General features: G+C 37.0%; 1 protein-coding gene across 5 annotated transcripts in view; it reads right to left on the minus strand.

The window, feature by feature from the left end:
• LOC118006405 (rapamycin-insensitive companion of mTOR) overlaps positions 1 to 27,025 on the minus strand; it is a 121,916-nt gene that overhangs the window by 81,899 nt on the left and 12,992 nt on the right. The window contains exon 1 of one of the 5 annotated variants that reach the window (XM_034999051.1): positions 3,215 to 3,844. The exons of the other annotated variants lie outside the window; for them this stretch is intronic. The gene's annotated coding sequence lies outside the window, so the exon portion shown is untranslated. Of the gene's footprint in view, positions 1 to 3,214; positions 3,845 to 27,025 lie in introns of those variants that run through there. 5 annotated transcript variants of the gene reach the window in all.

A 27,025-nucleotide genomic window follows, 5' to 3' on the forward strand; every position in this document is an offset into this window, starting at 1 on the left:
TAATATAATACAAAGAGAAAAAAGAAATAAATGAAAAGAACATCAGTGAACTGAAGGACTTCAAGTAGCCTAACACAAAGACAAAATGTTTAACTGGAGTCCTCAAAGGAAAGAAATGGGGGCTAGAAAAATTACTTGAAGAAGTAATGGATACAAACTTTTCAAATTTGATGAAAACAAGCCAATAAACCCAGGAAGTTCAACCAACCCCAAGCACAAAAACATGAAGAAAACTAGACCACAGCACATCATAATCACATTACTCAAAGCCACTGGCAGAGAAAACTTTACTTAAAAGGAACCATACTAAAAAAGACAAGTTATATGGAGAGGAGCGAAGAAAAGGTTGACAGTAGACTTCTCATGGGAAACAAGGCAAATGAGAAGACAGTGGAGCAATACCTTCAAAATACTGAAAGAAAAAAAAAAGTTTAAAAACGTGAAAAACAATCTTAGCTCACTTGCTTTACAAAAACAGGCAACAGCCAGATATGGCCCTGTGGTCAGTAGTCCACCAACCCCCCTGGAATAGAGTGTCAGTTTCCTCAGGTTGCTACAAGCTATTTTTCTATTCATATATTCAGCATCCCATTTGTTTAAACAAAACGAAAGCACAAGGTAAAGAAGAAAAGAGTATCACATTGCTGATATTTTAATCTAAGAGCCATTATGACTTCGAGATTTTTATCTGTTAACACAAAACCAAAGAACTATTTGTTTTGAATTACTGTTGTCCTCAGCAAATGAAACTGCATTGTCCTATTTTACATTTAGCTCGCATCTGCCTATTTCCCTCCATTCTGTTAGACTGGGTGTTAGCCATGACAACCACAAATTGGTTAGTGCCAAACCACTAAGCACACTACATATCCCAGCTATTTCCAAGCACTTTAAAATTGCTACATACTGAGATCATTCATTTGATTTCAGAGCATCTCCTACAAATTTTGGATATATATTTTTTAATTCCAACGTAACTCAATCTAATTTTGAATGTTTTAGTATATGTCTTTATAATTAGTGACTCTGAGGTTATCTTAAAAGTGGAATTAAAAAAAAAAAAAGATAGCGGGGGGGAAGAAAAATGGGGGGGGGAATCGGAGGGGGAGACGAACCATGAGAGACTATGGACTCTGAAAAACAAACTGAGGGTTCTAGAGGGGAGGGGGGTGGGGGGATGGGTTAGCCTGGTGATGTGTATTAAGGAAGGCACGTTCTGCATGGAGCACTGGGTTTTATACGCAAACAATGAATCATGGAACCCTACATCAAAAACTAATGATGTATGGTGATCAACAACATAATAATTTAAAAAAATTAAAAAAAGTGGAATGAAAGCAGCTCATCACTGGGTAGAATCCAATTTCACTAAAAAGAACTGCAAGGGACCATGAAGAAGTCAATGTTAGTATTTAGTAACATTTTTCACTATTATAAATGGTATCTGGAGAGATTAAAGAAAAAAATTATAAGTAAGCCAATGGTGTCAAAATGATTTAACTGTATTTCAGAACTTCATACAAATTTTCTAACAACCTTCAAGGTAATTTACAACCTACAGCAGTTTACAAAATCAGAGTTAAGATCATTAAAGCCAGTGTGAAATTCACCTACTGGAAACGTATAACCTAACCAGTTCACATCAACTTATAATTAGGTTTTCAACCACCAAAGCTTCACTGAAGTGATCACAAGTTACGATTATGTAATGATCTGATAGGACCAACAGTTAAGATCATTAGTCTGAAAAGATTTATTCTTCACAAAGGTTTGTGGATTTCTAATTATTGCCTATTTTCTAGGTACAAACTGTAGACATTTTTGAAAAACCACAATCTTGCTACAAAAAATCTCGTATCTGAGTTCATTCACTCAACAAATAATATTTAAACATCTATTACAGTTAAGCACTATTTTAGGTGGTGGAAATATATCAGTGAGCAAGAGACATCCTTCTTTAACAGACCTTACATACAAGTGAAAGAAAACTGACAACAGCAACAAAAAAATTTCCCTGCACACAATCTGAAAATTGACAGGTGGTGAGAAGTCAACATTGGATCAAATGTTTGCCTAATGAATAATGATATAAAATGAACTCAACACTAATAATACAGGTATTACAGTTGTCAATCTAAATCAAAATGAACTAGCCTTTCTCCTTCCTTCCCCTTCTCACCCCCTTTCTCTTTTATATAATCAATTCCCAGGAACCCCCAACTACTGGACAACTTTCAAAGTTTCTTCATAACACATTTGCTGGGGGTGCCTGGGTGGCTTAGTCGCTAAGCATCTGCCTTCAGCTCAGGTCATGATCTCAGGGTCCTGGGATCGAGTCCCACATCAGGCTCCCTGCTCAGCAGGAAGCCTGCTTCTCCCTCTCCCACTCCCCCTGCTTGTGTTCCCTCTCTTGCTGTGTCTCTATCAAATAAATAAAATCTTTATCTTTAAAAAAACAAACAAACCATATTTGCTGAAAAACAAGCTGTTTCCTCCCAGAAACTATGCTACTTCCCAGACCAATGAGGGCCATTTTAGATGAAATACTATGTAATGCTCATGTGCTACGATGTTCCCACGGAAATAACAGGTTAAAGTCCCTGGAAATGAAATGAGAAATCCCTGGTTTCTTCCTTACCTGCTAAATCAGGAGTCTGCAAACTTTTTCTGTAAAGATCCAGACAGTAAGTATTTTAAACTTTGCAGTAAGCATTTTAAACTTTAAACTCTGTTGTAACTACTGCTGTTGTACCAAGAAAGCAATTGTAGAAAATACATAAATGAATGAACGTGGCTTTATTTCAAGAAAGCGGACTTGGCTCACATAGTTTTGGCTCTGTAGTCTGTCAACTCCTGTACTAGATAATCAGAACTTACACTAGGATGAGTAGTGGGGAAACTGAGCACAAAGTGGTTTTTACTGGGGGTTGGGGAAGATGGGAAGCAAAAAGAAATTTAGGAAAAAGTTTACCTCTTTTTATTTCTTCCTACTCTCACTTAATGTTTCCAATTTAGCTTCTCCAAAACTATCTACTGATAACAGTGTTATGTGAGAAGTATAAAGCACAAATGAGATAATCAGGATATTCTCAGAAGCCTTGATGTTTAGGAAACCCACAACTGCCTAAGGGGAAAAAAAACTGCGGCTAGCTGGCTATGATGGCAAACCATTCAAAAGCAAGGAAGCAAAACACAAAAGAACTAGTAGAATTACAGTGGCTCTTTTCCTCTTATTGTGTAGCTTTTGAGTCCTGAGTGTTCCTGATGACTCTCTCTGGGGGTAATGAAATAAACAGTCAACTCTAAATATCTAGCAATTTAATATTATATAAGCACATATGCATATACATATACATACATGCAGAAAAACACCAAGAGAAAACTACAGTAGGCAGACCTTTTATCTAGATCTATATCTGTACAGACACATACATACACACTCCTTCCCCTCCAGCTCAAGTCTCCATGTAGGTGCACACGCAAACATATATGCACAGGTACATACAAGTATGTGTCTATATTTGTGAGTAAACATGATTTTAAAATGTTTTCAATATTTACTGCTTTGTAACATGCTGCAATAAACTCTATAGAAATACCTTTATCTGTCAATAAATACAAAACATAAAAGTGACTTTTAAATAAATTTAGGTTCAAGTACACGTAGTAAATTAATGACCAAAAACTACCAGCATACAGCTATTTGGAAGTACTGTAAAGAACAATTATGGAATGAAAGCTAGAGTCGAATCTAGTTTATTCACCTTATAAACCATATAGCCCTGGCTAAGTCAATCTCGGGGGCATCCATTTTCTCCTATATACAGTAAAAATACTAACTACTTACCTTGAAAGCACTGTTACAAGATGTGAGGTGCTTTTAGCACAGTGCCTAGACCATAACAAACACCCAATAAATAGCAGCAACTATAATTAAAAGTTACTATTTTTTAATTTAATTTATTTATTTTTTTAAAAGATTTTATTTATTTATTTGAGAGAGAGAGAGAGCACATGAGAGGGGGGAGGGTCAGAGGGAGAAGCAGACTCCCTGCTGAGCAGGGAGCCCGATGCGGGACTCGATCCAGGGACTCCAGGATCATGACCTGAGCCGAAGGCAGTCGCTTAACCAACTGAGCCACCCAGGCGCCCCACTATTTTTTTAGTAAAAACAATTTTTATGAATCATGTGAAAATTATGTGCTTAGTCCAAGCAAATGTTTAATGCCTATGTTAGTGTGTTTATTATTTTTTCTTAAGATTTTATTTATTTGTCAGAGAGAGAGAGAAACAGAGCACAAGCAGGGGGAGCCGCAGGCAGGAGGAGAAGCAGGCTCCCCACTGAGCAAGGAGCGCAATGCAGGACTCAACCCCAGGGCCCTGGGGATCATGACCTGAGCCGAAGGCAGGCGGTTAACCAACTGAGCCACCCAGGCATCCCCATTAATGTGTTTAAATTAATGAATTTTTGTTTTATGTTTTAGAGCATTACTTTTATGATCCAAGATTTGCTCATTTTTTAATTTTTTTTTTTTAGATTTGCTCATTTAAAAAAAAAAAAAAGGATTTTACTTATTTGACAGAGAGAGAGCACAAGCAGGGGGAACAGCAAGGAGAGGGAGAAGCATGTTCGATCCAGGACTTGATCCCAGGACCCTGGGATCATGGCCTGAGCCGAAGGCAGACGGTTAACTGACTGAACCACCCAGGTGCTCCAAGATTTGCTCACTGTTAAAGTAGAAAGTGTTATCATGTTATTTGCCTTCTTGATAATTGCAAAGAGGAATGAGAAGTGGGAGCAGAGCTGAACAATATTTTCTGTGATTTATTTGTGCATATACATGAAAAAATGCTGTAAGCAACAAGCTATAAAGTAGGGTGCATAAAAATTTAATATAACAAAATAAATATGACTACATAAATCTGATATGACTTAATGTTATCTTTAATATTATCTACGATTGCGAACAGACATAAATGATTAAAAGTATATGGGAATTACTATAGTTGGTATTACCTTTGCAAAAGCCAGCAGCAAATCTGTCCCCCTCCACTAGCAAAGACAATGGGAGTGCATCTTCTCACCCTTAATCACAGATCCAAAAGTTGAGGAAGAACTGCTTCAAGCTCTAACATTTCCTAAAACTCTTTAACAATTATTAATATCAAAGAGATATAATTTAGTAGGGAAAGGATATACCCCCCACTGATGGCATCCCGGGAAAAGGACTTTCCTTTTACCTCTAATGCAGAGGAATTCAGAACTTCCAGGAGAGCCTGTTTCACCTTTGGATTGCACAGTAGAACACTTTTTCTTATACCAATGACAAAATATGCTCCTTTCTAACTCTCATCCATTTGTTCTCGTGTAACCATATGGAATGCAAAACAAGTATTATCTTTCCTCACGTACTGAAAATAATCATGTTTCCTCTCTGTAGCAGGTAATAATCTTCTTTTAATCCACTGACATATTTTAAATATAAATACTGTAGTAGAGATGTGCAAGGAAAATCTATTACTACTGCCAGCAAATCAGTTTAATTATAATCTTCTTAAATGTTGGGTTTATATACTAAAAACTGAAAGTTTTCATAGAGCTGTTTTAAAAGAAAGATGAAGCACCTCTTGAGAGGGAACGATTTGGATAGAGGCAGGGCTACATGGTCAGCAAGATGACACTAGGTTTCTTTAGCCTGGCCTACCCTCTGTCTAGCCAACTTAGGGAAGAATCCTTCTCATTCTTGAGTCTGGCTCAGATGTATAAAGGTTTTCCCTAATCTACAAGCTCCCTTCTTTATGTTTCCATGACACATTCTTCATACCACTACTGCAGCAGCTATGACAGTATATCTATCTGATCTGCCTGGCTTCAAATTTACATCTATTGTTTCAATGTAATTATTAATACCACCTCCTTTCACTCTGCAAAATATCCCACATTGCATTATAAATGATATTACTCTAAGTATAGTTAAACTCCAGCTATCGTTAATAAGATTTTCTTACACATGGGGTGCCTGGGTGGCTTGGTCAGTTGAGCATCCGACTCTTGGTTTCGGGTCAGGTCATGATCTCAGAGTCTTGAGATCAATCCCCATGTTGGGCTCCCTGCTGAGCAGAGAGTCTGCTTGGAATTCTCTCCCTCTGCCCCTCCCCCTGCTCGTACACACACACACACACACACACACACTCTCTCTCTCTCTCCCTCTCTCAAATAAATTGTAAAAAAAAAAAATTTTTTTTTTTTACAACTAGATCTGCATTCTTTCTTTTTCCCAGAGAACAGAATAGTTTTGCTGGGTTCTTGTTCAAATGTCCTACTTGCATAATAATGATGGCAGGAAGAGGTGAGGTGACTTCTGCTGATCTGTAACATTTTGAGACTGTCTTCCCAATGACCCAGGGATTCAGATCTCTTCCCTTCCACTTCAATTTTGGATTGTCTGAGTTACCTCACCTCACACTTTTCTCTTACTATTTATTCAAAAAGAACTTTCTATAATTCCAAAGAACTGCTATTTTGAATGGTATCAAGGGAAAATGATTTATATACTAATGTGGAGGGGAGGTCCTTGTTAAAGGCTATCACTTAGTACCTTTGACTGGATAAATAAGTGACATCTACCAGTTCACCGATGTGATTGGTTCACAATGCTAGGAACAAAAACCATGTCTTTAATTGGTTTACTACAAGCATGTCATAATACACTGTAACTGTAAGATACAGGCCAGGATTGATTAAGGTACAGAATATGAAACATAGAGTCACCTGGAAATAGGTAAATGATTCATTTGAACAGAACTTCTATTAAAAGATGTATGAATACCTCTGAAACTAATAATACAATATATGTTAATTGAATTTAAATAACTTTTTTAAAAATTAAGATATATAAATATACAATCTTAATAATTAGAATTATATATTCTTTTTTTTTAAAAGATTTTATTTATTTATTTGAGAGAGAGAATGAGATAGAGAGAGCATGAGAGGGGAGAGGGGCAGAGGGAGAAGGAGACTCCCTGCTGAACAGGGAGCCTGATGCCGGACTCGATCCAGGGACTCCGGGATCATGACCTGAGCCGAAGGCAGTCTCTTTAACCAACTGAGCCACCCAGGCGCCCCTAGAATTATATATTCTATAATCTTTATTTCAAATCATAATTTTGAATAAATCCTTAAAAAAAAACTGGGGCATCTGAGTAGCTTAGTTGGTTAAGTGTCCAACTCTTGATTTCAGCTCAGGTCATGATCTCAAGGTCATGAGATCATGCCCCAAGTTGGACTCTTGTGCTGTGTGTGAAGCCAGCTTGAGATTCTCTCTCTCTCCTTTCCCACTCTGCCCCTCCCCTTCTCACACTCTCTCGCTCTCTAAAAAATTTTTTTTTAATTTTAAAAATTAATGTCTTAAAATTAAATGACAGACTATTCTTCCCAAAGTTCCCAAAGGAAAAAAAAATTGTAACATTAAGATTATATAATGGGAATATAGTAGGAGAGCACAGGTTTCCCCACTAGATCGAACATAGCCATTTTACTACTTATATAATTAAAAATATAAATGTATTCTATAAAGGATAGCTTTGACCTATCCTGGAAGTAGTTCTGTATTTAGCTTTCTAACTTTTACTCAAACACATTTCAGTGATCACTATATGCCATGTACTGTGCCAACTGCTAGGCTAGGAATATTGATAAACTTAAGATATGGTCTCAGCCCTGGAGATCAAAATTAAATGAGAAAAGAGAAGCATGTGAGCACTTATATCCTATTAAGGTTGGTAATAAATATTATGGGAACAAAAGAAAAGAAGGGTGCCTGATAGACTTCACTAGACAATAAGACAAGTGAGAACAGGAAACCTGTCTTTTTCACACATGCAACCCTGCCCTCTGACACAATGCCAGGCACATGGTGGTTTCTCAATAAATACCGACTGAAAGAAACACTGAAAAGGGGAGATGTAAGATGGAAAAGAGTAGTATGTGAACATACAAACATGAAAAAAAATGCTATTTTCCTTAAGGAACAGCAAGAAATTCTATATTCCCAGAAACAAGGTGATAGGGAAGAATAAAGGAAAAGGAAGATGCATTACAATGGCCTTGTAACATATACTAAGAAACTTAGGTATCTTTAGGCAAAGGGTAATTACTAAGGAAAACATTTATGCAAGTAGATGGCATAATCAGCTCTGTGTTTTAGAAAGACAACTTTGGAAAATAGACTGCAGGGAGGAGAAAGGCAGGTATAAATAGATGTTACAAAATCTTCCATGCAAGAAACTTCATCAGTAATGAATCAGAGACAATAAGAAAGGTAGAGGATTAGAGGAAAGGGAGGGAGAAATCAAGGATAAATCCAGGTTTCTTAACTGGGTAACCTGATGTATACTATTTATTAATACAGAATCCTAGAGCAAGTATAGATTTAGGGAAATTTTTTTATCATCTGTAGTAATAAGCATATGCACCAAAAACGTAACAGCAAAAAACACCTCATAATGTTATATATTAAAATGATAAGACAAAATAACTGGGTATTTCGCCTGCATACAAAAGAGACTTACAGCCCAGTGGTTTTCAAACTTGTGTTCCTAAGAAATACATGAGTTATTATAAGAAATATTGATTCCAGAGCTAAGTATGCCTAGAAAGGGACCCATAGTAATGTGCATTTACAGGAAGCACCCCAATGATCCCCATACACACTAAAAAAATTTTTTTAAGTATTTATTTATTTTAGAGAGAGAGAGAGTGAGCACACGTGCGTGAGTGGGGAGAGGGGCAGAGGGAGAAAATCTTCAAGCAGACTCTGTGCTGAGCAGGGAGCCCCAACTCAGGGCTCAATCTCACAACCTCAGATCATAACCTGAAGTCAAACAAACGACTGAGCCACCCAGGTGCCCCTCAAACTCTGTTTCTTGATCTAGGTGCTGATTTCACAGGTGTGTCACTCTGTGAAAATTCACTGAGAATATACATATAAAATATTCAGTTCTCTCAGTATAATTCAACAAATAGTTAAAAAATAAAAACAGATTTGTTGTATTATCAGATATTACAGACATTACAGGAATTTGTGACTTTAACTTTACTTTTCACAATTTGGCATTTATAAAAAAGAAGTCCCCACCTCAGAATTCTGAATATTAAAATACAAGAATTTACAAGAAAATACTATTTTAGGATAATAATAGCTATAGTACAGATATATGTAAAAGAGGAGCAAATAAAAAAGATCATGTTGCATTAAAATGTTATTTATTTTATAACTTTGAGGACCCAAAAAAAAAGTATTCCCCTCAACTTAACCAAAATGATCTTGCTATTGCTTTGAAAAGGAATCTAAGAACAAACTTATAATACAATTAACAAGGTAACTGTTTTTGCCCATTCAAATTTGTCAAATATAAAATGTTTTAAATGAAAGCACCTAGAAATATAAAAAAGAAAGAAAATGGTAAAAATTCAAATTATTTACCTTCAGAAAATCACCTTCATAATCCTTCTCTGCTGCTCTCCCCACACTTCCAAGCACTGTATTTATATTCATGGCAGTCCTAGAAACCATGTTCCCAGGTTGCAATAGTTGGATAAAGAACTAAAGCCTAACTATTTACCTTACCTAACAATCCTCTAATCATTCCATCATTATCTATTTTTAGATGGTAAATGATCTGTGAATTTATAAAGATTTTCTGGTAAAGATGATTCAGGTTTGAGTTAGAAAATGAAGACCAGGGGCACCTGGGTGGCTCAGTCGTTAAGCATCTGACTTCGGCTCAGGTCATGGTCCCTGGGTCCTGGGATCGAGCCCCGCATCGGGCTCCCTGCTCGGCGGAAAGCCTGCTTCTCCCTCCCCCCCCCCCCCCCCGCTTGTGTTCCCTCTCTTGCTATGTCTCTCTCTGTCAAATTATTAAATAAAATCTTAAAAAAAAAAAGAAAAGAAAATGAAGAGCAGCTTGATAGGAAAAAAAAAAGTATGAAGTGGTTTCTTAGAAAAATTAGACATTGGTGGAATACTTGGGCTTATACCACAGTTATGAAATAATTGTGGTAGAGAACTGTACCCAAATTCACAAAGCACTTTTACTTTGTGCACAAGTACAAAGTATACACAAGTATATACAGTACACAGAAGACATTCACCAGTCTACGGAAGTGGCTGTCATTCCAAGATTTCTTTGTTATGACATTTTACTGTCATTTTTTTGGCAGAAAAATATGAAAAATACTGGAACTAGAGCATTTTCTAAGATAGTAAAATTAACTAAAAGCAATTACTATATAAAGATTTTTTTAAAAAGATTTTATTTACTTGACAGGGAGAACACAAGTAGGGGGAGTGGCAGAGAGAGAGGGTGAAGCAGACTCCCCACTGAGCAGGGAGCCTGGCTTAGGGCTTGAGCCCAAGGTACTGGGATCATGACTTGAGCCAAAGGCAGATACTTAACCGACTGAGCCACCCAGGTGCCCCCTGTATAGAGACTAGAATCACTGGATGTTGTGCTACAATTACTATGTCTTAATCTATTATATTTACAAAGATACCTGTAAAAATTATTAGATTTCCACAGTCCCCTAACTAGGAATCTTTTATTATATGAGAAAAATCCTGTTTGCCTCTGAAACAATTCATTATATAAATGAAGCCTGTAAAAGAATAGAAGAGCTGAGCCTAAAGGCTGAGACAATTAATTGTGATTTACACCCAGTCTATTAGAATCATTTAGAAGTTAGTTGTACATTTTGCTCGTACAGCTACTTTCATGTTTGTTTTTCTGTATGCAACATGACTATTTATAGTTCAGATGACTTGTCTGACAGGTGGCTTCTATGAATGTAATGAAGGGCTTCCCTCTTTGAAACTAATAAAGAAGCAAAAAAGTACAAATTCACTTTGGAGGCAGGACACTTAATTTAGTGTGGGTTAGAAATCTGTTACAATGTTATTATCTAACATCTCCATTTGTATTCCTGTTCTACCTTTTATCTCATTCTAGTATTTCTACCATTAGTTATTCACTGTTTCTCATTCATCTCTCTTTCACTAGCTATTTTTTTTTTTTAAGATTTTATTTATTTGACAGAGAGAGACACAAGGAGGGAAGGAATACAAGCAGGGGGAGTGGGAGAGGGAGAAGCAGGCTTCCCACGGAGCAGGGAGCCCAATGTGGGGCTGGAGCCCAATGTGGGGCTCGATCCCAGGACCCAGGGACCATGACCTGAGCCGAAGTCAGACGCTTAACGACTGAGCCACCCAGATGCCCCTCACTAGCTCTTTCACCTATCTTTAAAAAAAAAAAAAAAAAAATGCTTCTGCCACTGTTTTCCATTTTTGAAGTGACATTACTTCTTTCTTTCACCAAATCTCTCTGAGATTCAAGTTAATTAATTCTTACCTCATCATCTCCTAAACTTCACCAATCTAGCCCACTGTTCCACTAAACTTGCTCTCAAGTTTACTACTTGCCCAATGCAAGGGCTTTTTCTCAGCTTTTCAAACTCCCTGACTTTTCCATTATAGTACTGGCCAGTGATAGCCAAATCCACCTTCTCTCCCTTGGTGTCTGTAATCACACTGCCTTGGTCTTCCTTCCTATTTCTCACTGTTCCTTGTGTCCCTTAAAGGTTTGTATTCCTCCTCCTGCTTCATCATATCCTTTAACACGACCTGAAGTTCTATCTTTTGCCCTCCCATTTCTCTTCTCATTGTCTCCATAACTCTAACAAATTCAATTTTCATTGAATAATGCCTCAAAATCTCAATTCTGGACTTTATCTTCAAATAAAGCACCACAGCTCAGTCTTATGTTTGGTCTACCTCAAATTTATCATGTCCAATAATCTCATTCATCCTTAACAAAAAAAACTTCCCAAATTTCCTTTTTCAGGCAATAGTAATACTGTCAGAACTAGGAAATTACATCCAGGGAGTTACCAAATATCCCTGAGACATCTTAGTGCATATATCTTAAGCATTTTTTTTTTTACCATCCTCACCATTTTTTTATTATTATGTTCAATTAGCCAACATATAGGACATCTTTAGTTTTTGATGTAGTCTTCAACGATTCACTAGTTGTGTATAACACCCAGTGCTCATAACAAAGGTGCCCTCCTTAATACCCACCACCCAGTTACCCCATCCCCCACTCCCTCCCTTCTGTAACCCTCAGTTTGGTTCCTGGAGTCCAGAGTCTCTCATGGTTTGTCTCCCTCTCTGATTTCTTCCCATTCAGTTTTCCCTCCCTTCCCCTCCATGCTATTCCTTATGTTCCACATATGAGTGAAACCATATAATTGTCTTTCTCTGGTTGACTTCTTTCACTTAGCATAATCCCCTCCAGTTGCATCCATGTCAATGTAAATGGTAGGTATTCATCCTTCCTGATGGCTGAGTAATATTCCACTGTATATATGAACCACATCATCTTTATCCATTCATCTGTTGAAGAACATCTCGGCTCCTTCCACAGTTTGGCTATTGTGGACATTGCTGGTGAATACTGGGGTGCATGTGCCCCTTCTTTTCACTACATCTGTATCTTTGGGGTAAATACCTAGTAGTGCAATTACTGGATCATAGGGTAGCTCTATTTTTAATGTCTTGAGGAACCTCCATACTATTTTCCAGAGTAGCTGTACCAACTTGCACTCCCAACGTGTAAGAGGAGGTTCCCCTTTCTCTACATCCTCGTCAACATTTGTTTCCTGTCGTGTTAATTTTTGCCATTCTAATTGGTGTAAGATGTATCTCACTGTGGTTTTTGATTTGTATTTCCCTGATGACTAGTGATGTTGAACATTTTTTCATGTGTCTGTTAGCCATTTGTATGTCTTCTTTAGATAAGTGCCTGTTCATGTCTTCTCTGCCCATTTCTTGACTGGATTATTTGTTTTTTGGGTGTTGAGTGTGATAATATATCTTGGATACCAGCCCTTTATCTGTAATGTCATTTGCAAATATATGTTCTCCCATTCCGTGGGCTGCCTCTTAGTTTTGTTGACTGTTTCCTTTGCTGTGCAGAAGCTTTTTATCATAATGAAATCCCCAAAGGTCATTTTTGCTTTTGTTTCTCTTGCCTTTAGAGACATGTCTTGAAAGAAGTTGCTGTGGCAGGTGTGGAAGAGTTTACTGCCTATGTTCTCCTCTAGGATTTTGATGGATTCCTGTTTCACATTGAGGTCTTTCAACCATTTTGAGTTTATCTTTGTGTATGGTGTAAGAGAATTCTCAATGGGAAAAAACTGAGAGCTTCTCCCTTAAGGTCAGGAACACGAAAGGGATGCCCATTCTCACCATTATTGTTCAACAGAGAACAATAGAAGTCCCAGCCTCAATCAGACAACAAAAAGAAATAAAAGGCATTCAAATAGGCAAAGAAGAAATCAAACTCTCTCTTCACAGATGACATGACACGTCATGTGGAAAACTCAAAAGACTCCACCCCAAAATTACTAGAACTCATACAGCAACTCAGCAACGTGGCAGGACACAAAACCAGTGCAGAGAAATCAGTTGCATTTCTATACACTAACAATGTGACTGAAGAAAGAGAAATTAAGGCATCAATTTCATTTACAATAGCACCAAAAAGCATAAGATACCTAGGAATAAACCTAACCAAAGAGGTAAAGGATCTATACTCTAGAAACTACAGAACACTTATGAAAGAAATGAAGACACAAAGAGATGGAAAAACATTCCATGCTCATGGATTGGAAGAATAAACATTGTGAAAATGTCTATGCTGCCAGAGCAATTTATACTTTCAATGCAATCCCTAACAAAAGACCATCGACACTTTTCACAGAGCTGGAACAAACAATCCTAAAATTTGTATGGAACCAGAAGGACCCCGAATCGCCAGAGGATTGTTGAAAAAGAAAACCAAAGCTAGGGACATCACAATGCTTGACTTCAAGCTATATTACAAAGCTATGATCATCAAGACAGTATGGTATTGGCACAAAAACAGACACATAGATCAATGGAACAGAACAGAGACCCAGAAATGGACCCTCAACTTTACGGTCAACTAATCTTCGACAAATCAGGAAAGAATATCCAATGGAAAAAAGTCTCTTCAATAAATGGTACTGGGTAAATTGGATGGCCACATGCAGAAGAATGAAACTGGGCCATTCTCTTAAGCACTTCTTATATTGACTATCACAATAGCATCATGTTTTATATATTACTAAGTTCTGAATCAGTGATTTGCAGATATTACCATATTTAACATTGTTTAAGGTTTTATGGTTAAGTAAAATCATTTCTATACACCAAAGAAGACACAACTTACCTAAAATTAACAAAACAAAAACATACTGGCTAATCTGGAGTCCCATGCATGAAAGGAACAAATGAGAAATTGAGCAGTAATACACAACTGAGTTGTATAAGTGTAAACAGGTCCTCTAATTACAAGTTTACTACTTGTCATTCTTCCCTACATTTCACTTGAACGTGCATTAACACCAATAATCAAAATCTAAAAGGAAATTTAAAATTCTCTTTGAATTAACCTTTAAAAGCGTTGAACTACTACAAATGAAACCCATATAATGCATTTCTTAGGTTACACCGTGCATGAACAGGAAGTTTGAATATGATCCACTAATTGCTAATATTTTTATATTCATTTATGCATTCTGAGAATGCTTTTGAGACATATTTGTTTCCATATTTCCACTAAAGGACCATGATGTTTCATGTGAAAATCTGGGGTCAGACAGGATTAGGAATTCAAATATTTTTATTTCAAAATGTAATATTTACCAGAGATGCACCATCCCCAGAAGGGTTGGAGGCAGCACTGCATACTCATCCACAGGAATATTTTTTAGGTGAAAAATATGAGTAGACACATTGAGATAATAAAAATTCTGGTCAGGTTTTGTTGCCAAATGAGTTTCGATCAGGTTAGGTTTTCTCAGGTCTAGTTATTCATCAAAACAGTTTTCATTTTCAGAGTTTTGGGGTTTTCAAAGTTTTTGGTAAGAGACTGTAGGACTGTACAATTAATACTACCAATATTCCAAACCTTGCAATCTTTTCTACAGCAGTCACTGAAACTGTCACCTTTTCCATGTTCCCAATGACATAAAACTGTAGCAATACTGAGGTATAAATTTAGATGTCTTTATTCAAGCTTGATAAAGTTTAATAAGAAATAAACCACATCACTCCAGAAATAACTACGGTTTGTCCGCACAGGGAATTTAACCATCAACAAAAAAATTTTCCCATTATTCAAAATAAAAACATCTTGTTTAGGATAAGAACACTAATAGAAAGAAGGACTTCTAGCTTTCAGAGCAACTACCTGGCTACCAAAGTACATCTGAAAACTACCAACCTGGGTACTACTCAAATGCTATTTATTAGAGATGCCGAATGTTGGGCCCTCCTATACCTACTGAATCTGACTCTTCATTAAAACAAAATTCTCAGGTGCTTCATTTGTACATTTAGGCAGAAAAAAGTTAACCTAGCAGGCCTAACTGCTTTTCCTTTAAAAGGTCTGCTTAAAGCGTTTAAGGGGTGCCTGGGTGGCTCGGTCTGTTAAGTGTCTGCCTTTGGCTCAGGTCATGATCCCAGGGTCTTGGGATCAAGCCCCACGTCGGGGTCCATGCTCAGCAGAGAGTCTGCTTCTCTCTCTCCCTCTGCCCCTCCACACCACTCATGCTCTCTCTTCCTCTGTCTCAAATAAATAAGTAAAATCTTTAAAAAAAAAAAAAAAAAAAAAGGTCTGCCTAACTTACAACGTTGACCCTTGGCTGGAATCTAGAAACAATTATGGGGAGGGTTTCCACCACCCTATCTGATGAGAGTAGCTCACTGGGCCTAAACTACTTATACAAACAATATGGTTTATGCTAAATACCAGATTTCCTTCTGTGAGTCTGGAATTTTGTTACCTGCCAGGTGAAAGGTGCCTACTTGACAAGTCCTCATTAAAGAACCTGAGGAAGGGCGCCTATGTGGCTCAGTTGCTTAAGCGTCTGCCTTCGGCTCGGGTCATGATCCCAGGGTCCTGGGATCAAGCCCCGCATCGGGCTCTCTGCTCGGCGGGGAGCCTGCTTCTCCCTCTCCCTCTGCCTGCCACTCTGCCTACTTGTGCTGTCTCTCTCTGTCAACTAAATAAATAAAGTCTTAAAAAAAAAAAACCTGGGGACTGAGCCTCTAACAAACTCCCTGTTGGACAATATTTCACTTGTTCTCATAATTTGTTGCTGGCCACCAGGAGAAGACACTAGAAGGTTGCACCTGGTTTCCCCTAACTTTACCCAATGTACCTTTTCCCTTTGCTGATTTTGCTTTGTATCCTTTTCCCATAAGGAGCCCTAGCAAATTATCAAACCTGGGGTGATCTTGGGGCCCTCCAATACAACATTAAAGTTTGAGAAGCACTGCTCTAGAGCTTAAATGTAGGACTTAAAGACTATGGCTCATTTCTTGGGCCAGTGCAAGATAAGAAATCCATCTTGTACGGGGCGCCTGGGTGGCTCAGTCGGTTAAGCGTCTGCCTTCAGCTCAGGTCATGATCCAGAGTCCTGGGATCGAGCCCCTCGTCAGGCTCTCTGCTCAGTGGGGAGTCTACTCCCTGTGCCCCTCCCTCTGCTCGTGCTCACACATTCTCTCTCTCAAGTAAATAAATAAAATCTCTAGGGAAAAAAAAAAGAAATCCATCTTGTACAAAATCAGACCTTAGAGAAGACTACTCTCCTAGGAAAAAGTGTGAATTGGAAGAACATGCATCGGACAGAAGTAGATAGCAAAGAAAAATACCTCTGGGTAAAGCTGAAAACAAAACAAATAAAAAAAGATTTCCCTGAGGGCGCCTGGGTGGCTCAGTCGGTTAAGCGACTGCCTTCGGCTCAGGTCATGATCCCGGAGTCCCTGGATCGAGTCCCACATCGGGCTCCCTGCTCAGCAGGGAGTCTGCTTCTCCCTCTGACCCTCCTCCCTCTCGTGCTCTCTCTCATTCTCTCTCTCTCGCAAATAAATAAATAAATAAAAATCTTAAAAAAAAAAAAAAAAAAAAGATTTCCCTGAGATTTTGAAGCCACTGTACAAGGCTTTGGAACTTAGATGTATGTACTCTTTTGCATGGTCCAAAAAAATCCAACATGAGAATTTTAATTTAAAGTAGCCCCTTGTTGAATATACAACGGGAAAAAATCTCTTCAACAAATGGTGTTGGGAAGACTAGACAGCTACATGCGGAAGAATGAATACGAACCATTTTGTTTCACCATACACAAAAATAAAGTCAAAATGGATTAAAGACCTAAATGTGAGACCTGAAATAATAAAACTCCTTCATTTAGGAGTTTAGAGCACAGGCAGTAATGTCTCTGACACTGGCCATAGCAATATTTTTCTAGATATGTCTTCTGAGGCAAGGAAAATAAAAGCAAAATAAACTATTGGGACTACATCAAAATAAAATGTTTCTAGGAGTGTCTGGGTGGTGCAATTGGTTAAGCATCTGACTCTTGGTTAGCTCAGATCATGATCCCGGGGTTGTGGGATCGAGCCCCACATTGGGCTCTGCGCTCAGCATGGAATCTGCTTAAGACTCTCTCTCCCTCTGTCCTTCCCCTCCCCATTCTCTCTCTTTATATGTATAAAATAAATAAAATAAATCTTAAAAAAAAAAAATAAAGTGTTCCTACACAGCGAAGGAAATAATCAACAAAACTGGAAGGCAACATTTGCAAATGGCATATCCAATAAAGGGTTAGTGTCCAAAATATATAAAGAACTGGTACAACTCAACATCAAAAAACCAAATAATCCAATTAAAAAATAGAAGAGACAAACTTATTTTTCCAAAGACATGCACATGAAAAGATGCTCAAAATCACTTATCATCAGGGAAATGCAAATCAAAACTATAATGAGGTATCACCTTACATCTGTCAAAATGCATAAAATCAACAACACAAGAAAAAAACAAGTGGTGGAGAGAAAATGAAACCCTCTTACATTGTTAGTGGGAATGCAAACTGATGCATCCACCAAGGAAAATAGTATGGAGGTTCCTCAAAAAAATTAAAAATAGTACTATCCTATGATCCAGTAACCACACTACTGGTTATTTACTCAGAATATGCAAAAACACTAATTCAAAGGGATACATACACCCCTATGTTTACTGCAGCATTATTTACAATAGCCAAACTACGGAAGCAGCCCAAGTATCCATCGATAAGTGAATAGAAGATGATGTGGGTGTGGGTGTGTGTGTGTGTGTGTGTGTATAATGGGATATATATATGTATATATAATGGAATATTCAGCCATAAAAAATGAAATCTTGCCATTTGCAACATGGATAGAGCTAGAAAGTATATTATTAAGCAAAATAAGAGAAAGAAATATACCATATGATCTCATTCATTTGTAGAATTTTTAAGATTTTATTTGTTTGACAGAGAGAGAGAGAGGGAGCGAGCAGCACGAGCAGGGGGAGTGTCAGGCAGAGGGACAGAGGGAAGCAGGTTCCCTGCAGAGCATGGAGTCCAATGCGGGGCTCAATCCCAGGACCCTGGGATCATGACCTGAGCTGAAGGCAGATGCCCAGCCGACTGAGCCACCCAGGCACCCCTCATATGTAGGATTTAAGAAACAAAACAAATGAGTAAAAAAAAAAAAAAAAAAAGGAGGAAAAAAAAGAGAGACAGAGACAAACCAAGAAAGAGACTCTTAATTACAGAGAACAAACTGATGGTTGCCAAAGGGGAAGCAGGATGGGATGATGGTGATTAAAGAGTACACTTATCATGATGAATAAAATAAAATAAAATTTTTTAATTAAAAAAAAAAAATAAGTAGCCCCTGGCCTACCATACCCGCAGGCAGTAGACAAAGCAAACTCAACCATCAACCAGCCCCCATAACACCCTTAGCCTGGGTAACCTAACAAATTTAAAGTGCACAAGCAAAAATCACAAACACAGAAGGAAACATGAAAATAAGCCATTATAAACAGAAACAATAAACAAAACAATCTAAAAAGACTTGAAATATTAGAATTATCATATATATATATACAAGCAATAAAAAAATAATGTTTTACATATCTAAGGCAGTGGGGGGGGGGGAGTTGGCAAACTTGTTCCATAAAGGGTCAGACTGTAAGTATTTTAGGCTTTGAAGACCATCCGATCTCTGTCACAACTACTTAACTTAGCAGGTGCAGCACCAAAGCTGTCATAGACAATGCTTAGATGAGCACGGCTATGTCATGCAGCATTTGAAAGCCCTATCTGCCAGATTTGCAAGCCGTAACTTACAAACCTCCAATTTAAGAAAAGGAAGGAACGAAAATATAAGATTCAAGAGAGCACTTATTTAAAAAATTACAAACATCCACGCAGAATGTTTTGAAATAATTATCATGATTAAAACAAAAACTCGGGCGCCTGGGTGGCTCAGTTGGTTAAGCGTCTGCCTTCGACTCAGGTCATGATCCCAGGGTCCTGGGATCAAGTCACACATCAGGCTCTCTGCTCAGCAAGGAGCCTGCTTCTCCCTCTGCCTGCCGCTCCCCCTGCTTGTGCTCTCTCTCTTTCTGTCGAATAAGTAAAATCTTTAAATAAATAAATAAATAAATAAAATAAAATAAAAACTCAATGGGGGGGATAAACCAAATAAACACAGCTGAGGGGAGAATTAACTGAAAGACATATTCTGAAAATATTATACAGAATGTGGCCCACAAGAGAATAGGAGAGGAAATACATGAAAGAGCTTAAAAAAACAAGAAAGATAATGAGAAAGCCTAACATACATTTAATATGAATTCCTAAAGGAAAGAAAAATGCAGGAGATGGAATACTCAAAAAGTCAAATACCAAGAATTTTTTGGAATTGTTCAGACATGAAATACTCAGGATCAGGATGCCCAATAAATCCCAAAGTAGGATGCGAATAAACATGTAAACTTATTTTATTAAAAATGTTTAAGGGGCGCCTGGGTGGCTTAGTCGTTAAGCGTCTGCCTTCGGCTCACGTCATGATCCCAGGGTCCTGGGATCGAGCCCCGCATCGGGCTCCCTGCTCCACAGGAAGCCTGCTTCTCCCTCTCCCACTCCCCCTGCTTGTGTTCCCTCTCTCACTATGTCTCTGTCAAATAAATAAATGAAATCTTTAAAAAAATGTTTAAAACTAAAGCAAAAAATTGTTAATACAGACAGAAAAGACAAATTATCCAGAAATAAAAGCAATTTGATGGACAATTTGCTTTTTTTTTACACATTAAAAACATAAATAAAAATAATCAAAAGTGTATGAATCTTGTATGAATCCTTATTCAAAATGATATCTGTAAAAAATGGTATCTGTAAGACAATCAGGAAAATCTGAACATTAGCTGAATATTAGATGAGATAAAGAAATTACTGTTACTTAGTTGTGTTAATGGTATTGTAGTTATAGATTTTAAAAGTCCTTAGCCCTGGGGGCGCCTGGGTGGCTCAGTTGGTTGGGCGACTGCCTTCGGCTGAGGTCATGATCCTGGAGTCCCGGGATCGAGTCCCGCATCAGGCTCCCTGCTCAGCAGGGAGTCTGCTTCTGCCTCTGAACCTCTCTCCTCTTGTGTTCTCTCTCTCTCAGATAAATAAATAAAATCTTTAAAAAAAAAAAGTCCTTAGCCCTTAGAGATACATACTGATGTTATCTACAAATGAAACATTATATGCCTGGGATTTGTTTTAAAATTATCCATGAGGTGGAGAGGAGGATATACAGCTGAAATAAGATTGTTTATAATGGCTGAAGTGGGGTGAGAAATACATGAGGGTTCCTATACTTTTTTCTCTACTTAAGTCTATATTTAATAATTTTCATGATACAGTATACAATGAATCATAGATCACTACATCAAAAACTAATGATGTATTATAGGGTGACTAACATAACATTAAAAAAAAAAAGCTAATAATCCCAAGTGTTGACAAAAGTATGACTCAGGAGCAACTCTTAGATATTGCTCCTATGAGGATATAAATACAGAAGATACATAGACATACACAGATAAATAAATATATATAATATAAGCAGTGATTCTATTACACCAAGTTATATAACCTAGAGAAACTTAGATAGGAGTACCATAATTCATGTATAAGACCATGTTTATAATTATTTATAATAGCAAGAAACTGCAAACAACCCAAATGTCCATGATCAAAAGAATGGATAAATAAAAACATTGGCCCTCTAGATTTTTACCTAAGCACTTGCCAGATACTATTTAATATCTAAAATAACCTTGCAAGATGCACAATATTATATCCCTTCCCACATATAAGAAAATTTAGGCTCAGAAAATTAAATAGTATGTCAGGTATTTCCCTGCAATATTATGGAGCAAGAATTTGAATCTAGATCTCCCCTGCTACAAACACAGTTTTCATTTTACAGTAATAATTAGGAATGTATATTTTCAAAAAAGAAACAATATGCTAATCTAAGCAAAATAACTTAAATTGGTATTATAAAAAATATACAGTACTATAAAAGTAAACAGTAGTTAATTCAGACCTGTACAAATTACCAATAAGGTTGGAAATAATTTGCAATTCCTATTTTATGTGTATAAATGTGTGTAAACATACAATAATAAAAACAACGGGGGGTGTTTCTGACTGGTTTATCTCAAACAACCTGCTTAATATTATCGTAAGTCTCCTCAAAGCACAGTAACAGTTGATCTACCTTCAGTATATACAGAGCCCTTTTCTTTTTAAAAAAGTCTCACTACATTAAGTCATCTCTAAAGTGTCTGCCAACTAACTCTAGGTGCTTATTCAGCTTCAGCATTAAGCTTCCACACCAGTAAAGTTCAACGACACTAGTTCATAACCCATGAAGCCTTTCTTTAGTGCAAAGCCTGGCTTACACTTACTCTCTCTCTGTCAAATAAATAAATAAAATCTTAAAAAAAAAAAAATTAAAGAGAATAAAAGTAAAATTAACTTCTCCCACAAATAAAATTAACTGCTCCCATTCCTGCATTTTCCCCATTTCTGTATACTTTTTATGACAGATTCAACATCTAAATGAAAGCATACAGCAACAGCAGCAGGAAAGTGAAATGAACAGATTCATATTTTACAGAGGTCAGGGAAGGCTAGTAACTCCCTTCTCAGCCTCCTGACTTGCCAGGAAAGCTTATCTATCCAACCAGTCTACATTTTTTGAATGACAAGTAACTAATTTTAAAAGCAAGGTCTGATTGATCTTGTAACCTCAACCTTGAAACTTCAGAAAACTTAGCAGAATACTGTGCCTATTGTATATAGTCAGTAATTAACTGAATGAATAAATAAATTAATGAATATAGCATTTCAACTCACGGTCACAAAGAACTGTCATTAATGACAACTCAGACATTATTTGCTAACTCAAAATACTAAAGTGATTAGGTTTAGACACACATTGCTTACAAAGAAGTGACCTATTTTAATGCACCCATCCTTTCTACAATGTTGGTTTTGTGGCTTTCTCCTCTGAATACTGAAGTCTCATGTGATTCAAAATGGATATAAAGTGAAAGTATTAATTCATTCACTTATTCATTCAATTAACATTGATTTAGTGACATGTGCCATGCACAGCCTTCTCCAGGAGCCTCAGTCCATTATCCACAGAACAACCAAGAGCTATCTTTCTAAATAATCAGATAACGTCACTCCCCTGCTTAACCTTCTAATAGCTTCCCTTTGCAAGCATACCACAATCTCTAGTCTCATACTCTCCTCTCCCCCTCATTCAACAAGCACTAACCATTATTTGTTCTTCCCTTATCTCTGGGCCTTTGTACCATATTCTTCTACTTGAAAGTAGGCCTTCCCCCTATATCTTCACTTTATGCCATCTCGTTAGTCCTGAATCAACTAAGTATCATTGCCTCAGAGAAGCTTTCTCTGACAATCCCAACCACCACTCAACTCCCTTTCAAATATCTAATTGCACATTATTCAGAGCATTTATTAGTACTTAACATTCTGTGTTCACATGTTTATTTTTTTTTTTTTAAAGATTTTATTTATTTGAGACAGAGAGAATGAGAGACAGAGAGCATAAGAGGGAGGAGGGCCAGAGGGAGAAGCAGACCCCCCGCCGAGCAGGGAGCCCGATGCAGGACTCGATCCCGGGACTCCAGGATCATGACCTGAGCCGAAGGCAGTCGCTTAACCAACTGAGGCGCCCTCACATGTTTATTGTCTGCATTCTCCCCCACTAGAATATAATCTCAGGGACAGAGACACAAACTTTTTCACCACTGAATCACCAGGAAAGAATGGTAACCTGCACATAGTAAAGGTCAATAAATATTTTTCAACTGTGTCTGAGGAAAGCAGACATGAACAAATTATCACAATGTTATAAGAAAGGTAACACAGAAAGTTTTATATAATAGAAAAGCCCAAAGAAGGAAGACGCTGAACCCACTGGGGATATTAAGATTAACTTATGTGGAAAACTTGTTGCTAGCTACAGTAAAGATTGGGAGACGATAGCACTAGAATGGAGAGAGTAGTTGTGAAGCCAATGCACTCATCCAGGAAAGTAAATGGGAGCCCAAATAAAGGCAGAAATAAAAATAATTGGGACACCTGGGTGGCTCAGCCGGTTGAGCATCTAACTCTTGTTTTGGCTCAGGTCATGATCTCAGGGTCATGAGATGGAGCCCCCAGTCAGGGTCCACACTCAGTGAAGAGTCTGACTGGAGATTCTTTCCCCCTCCCTCCCCTTCTGCTCCCCCCACTATGCACTCTAAATAAATAAATACATAAATAAAATCTTAAAAAATAGTAATAAAAATAATAGGTCTAACAGTTTTCAGAGATAAAATCATCATCAGACTGGGAGCAGATCTGATATGTAGAATAAGGACAAGGAATGAGGCCAGGAGGTCTCTTGGGTATCTGCTTTGGCCCCATTAAAATACAGCTCTTAGCACCGATGAAATATATAGAAAGGTTTTTAGAACAATAATTATTAAGTTTGAAACACAGATATGTTGATATAAGTGACCATATATGGTCAAGATGTTGAGTAAGCAATCTGGAGCCCTCACACTAAAACATAAACTTGACAGTCACTTATTCTACCAATAAATACATAATGAAGTACATACAATGTGATGTTCTAGGCACTAAGGATACAATGTGATGTTCCAGGCACTAAGGATACAATGGTGAACAAAAAAAAGTGTTCACAAAACTTATATTCTATGGAAACAAATAATAAATAATACTGTAAATAATACTGTAATGGCAATAGTGACAAGGGCTATGGAAGAAAAAATATAAAAGAATGGAAAGTGAGGGAGATGGGGGCTACTTTAGATAGAATGATCAGAGAAGGCATCACTGATAAAGAGAATTAGACGAACTGAGAGAGCAAGCCTCCAAATATTGGTGGAAGAACAATTCAGACAGAATATAACAGAGGTACAAAGGTTCTGGCTCTGGAAAGAGAGTATGAGTAGGAATGAATGGCAAGGAGGCTGTTTTGCCAAACAGAGTGAGTAAGAGGAAAAGAGGAAATGAGATTGTTATAGAAGGTACCAGGCATTAGATTACAATGGGAGTCACCACGTATAGTGAGTGGCAGCGTATTTCTTAGAAAAATTATCTTGTCATACACATCCCAGTATTTAATACGGTGCTGAGAATATAGCAGGTGCTCAATGAATTCTTTTCAAATCAACAGTGAATAAATCAATGAATGAATTCCCATTATATATAACTACAATTAATATTTGACCCCCAAAGGACAAATCAGATAGCAATTTAAAGGACTGTATTATAAGCTTAAGCAATCTTCAGAAGCAGAATTTTTAAAATCTTTTTAACAGTGACATCACCACTAGAAAGTACATATCATTCCAAGGGGACTGCTTAAAGGAAACTTCTACTTCAAAGTATATAATTTCTAGATTGTCTGCTAAAACAACACATCATTCGATAAACCCTTCACAAAATAATCAAAATATCATTTTAGACCAACCTCTGATCGTGTTGGACAGCCAAGAGTTTACTACTTCAGTGCTATTCTAGGAAAAATCATTTAAAATAGTTGGGGAAAAAAAATGATGTACCAATATGTACAAGAGCAATAAGTAATATAATCCTGAAAAACATAGTTCAAAATATAGATTTACTGCCTTTTGTCATTCCTAACTAATAGTATCAAACAAGCATTCACTCAGAATTCACCATTAAAACCAAGTATTTTTTTGATAGCTAATAATCCATACTCAGTGAACTAAACAGTCTAGACTCAGAATCAGCAAGGATCTTCCAAAGTTATTACTACATTCCCACTTTCAGGGAATTCCAAACTCCTTGTTTTCCATACTTCCAGAGTAGATGCATGAAAATTTAAAACATTCTGAATATTTAAAACAAAGTGATTATTTTAAAAATTATCATTTAAAAAATGCACTTCATCAGAAGCTTCTTCACCTTCAGTATAGTGAAAACTTGTTTCACTTTCACAATTACTCTTGCTCTTGCATACTGAAATAAGTAAAATGTTCTTTAGTCTACTAATCTATGCTAAGCCCATATTGCTAAGTTGCTTTCAAGTATTTAATCAATTTCCTATGCAATACTCAGTTCTAATTTCTTGGGGACAAACACCAAGAGATGAGCAGTGGAATCTTTTTCTATCAAAGCATCAACTCTCAGGGGGAAAAAAAAGCCCTAAAATCCAATGATTAAGTAAAAACAAAAACAAAAAAATCTTTAACAATTTTTATTTTAAATCAGGGAACATAAACCACTATCAACTACAGCAAAAGACAAATGTAGTCCATTTCTATAGCATGTCCTTTTATATTAAAGAGTCACAAGAAGAAAGACTAGAAATAGAAAAAGAAACAGAAACCAATGAGAGAAATTGAGAAATACAGGGAAAGAGAGAAAAACAATCACTCAAAAACACTTTATAACTATCAATGAGGTCTTAGATGTCTACTAAAAAAATCACATTACTTTATGACTCCCTCATCTGTGAAACCTAAAGCAGGATTATACAAGAGTTCTAATGGTCCCTTTTGAGCTCTTAAGAAAGAGAATCATAAAAGACATTTAAACATTTATGCTCCTTCAAGGAGAAGCATTCTATTTTATACTCTAACAACTTTTCAACTTTGATAAATACTTAAAACTGTATGTTGTAAATCTAAAATATTAACGCATTGGTATTTCCACATGAGCATATTATTTGAGGACCAAGAAATGTTTATCATCCTCCTTTTTTTTTCTGTAGAAATACTAACCAATTTCAGTAATCATTCCACCAATTTAATTAGGTCAACACAAAACTTTTATTGGATTGGAATTCTAATTTTTCCAATTTTCTTTCTATACTGTAGCTTTGAGCAGTTTATTGTGATCGGATTATACTTTTCCTTTAAACAACCACTAAGAAAAAAAATTCACCTATCTAGATATGTTGACTACAACCTATTTAAGCAAAAGGTCAGGCCTAAGAGGCAAAAGACTGAGATATTCAGAAAATGATTTCATTTTTTTTTTTTTTAGGATTTTATTTATTCATTTGACAGAGCGAGAGACACAGCAAGAGAGGGAACCCAAGCAGGGGGAGTGGGAGAGGGAGAAGCAGGCTTCCCGCCAAGCAGGGAGCCCGATGCGGGGCTCGATCCCAGGACCCTGGGATCATGACCAGAGTCGAAGACAGACGCTTACGACTAAGCCACCCAGGTGCCCCTGATTTAAATTTTTTAAATAAAGTTGGAATTAATGTCATTATTCCAAAACTTATCCACTCATATAAATCCACTGCCCATTCAAAAGGAAAGAATCCATCCACATCATGACATACCTGATATATATAAGCAGACTTAGATTAAAATAATTTTAACTCTACATACAACATGGTGATACAACATAACATTGGGCATATGAAGTTAGATACAAAAGAGTACATACTGTATGAGTGTATCATAGAAAGTTCAAAAA

The sequence above is a fragment of the Mirounga leonina genome, unplaced genomic scaffold (genome assembly GCF_011800145.1).
Source record: "Mirounga leonina isolate KUSES-001 unplaced genomic scaffold, KU_Mleo_1.0 Mir_96, whole genome shotgun sequence".
Lineage (NCBI taxonomy): Eukaryota > Metazoa > Chordata > Mammalia > Carnivora > Phocidae > Mirounga > Mirounga leonina.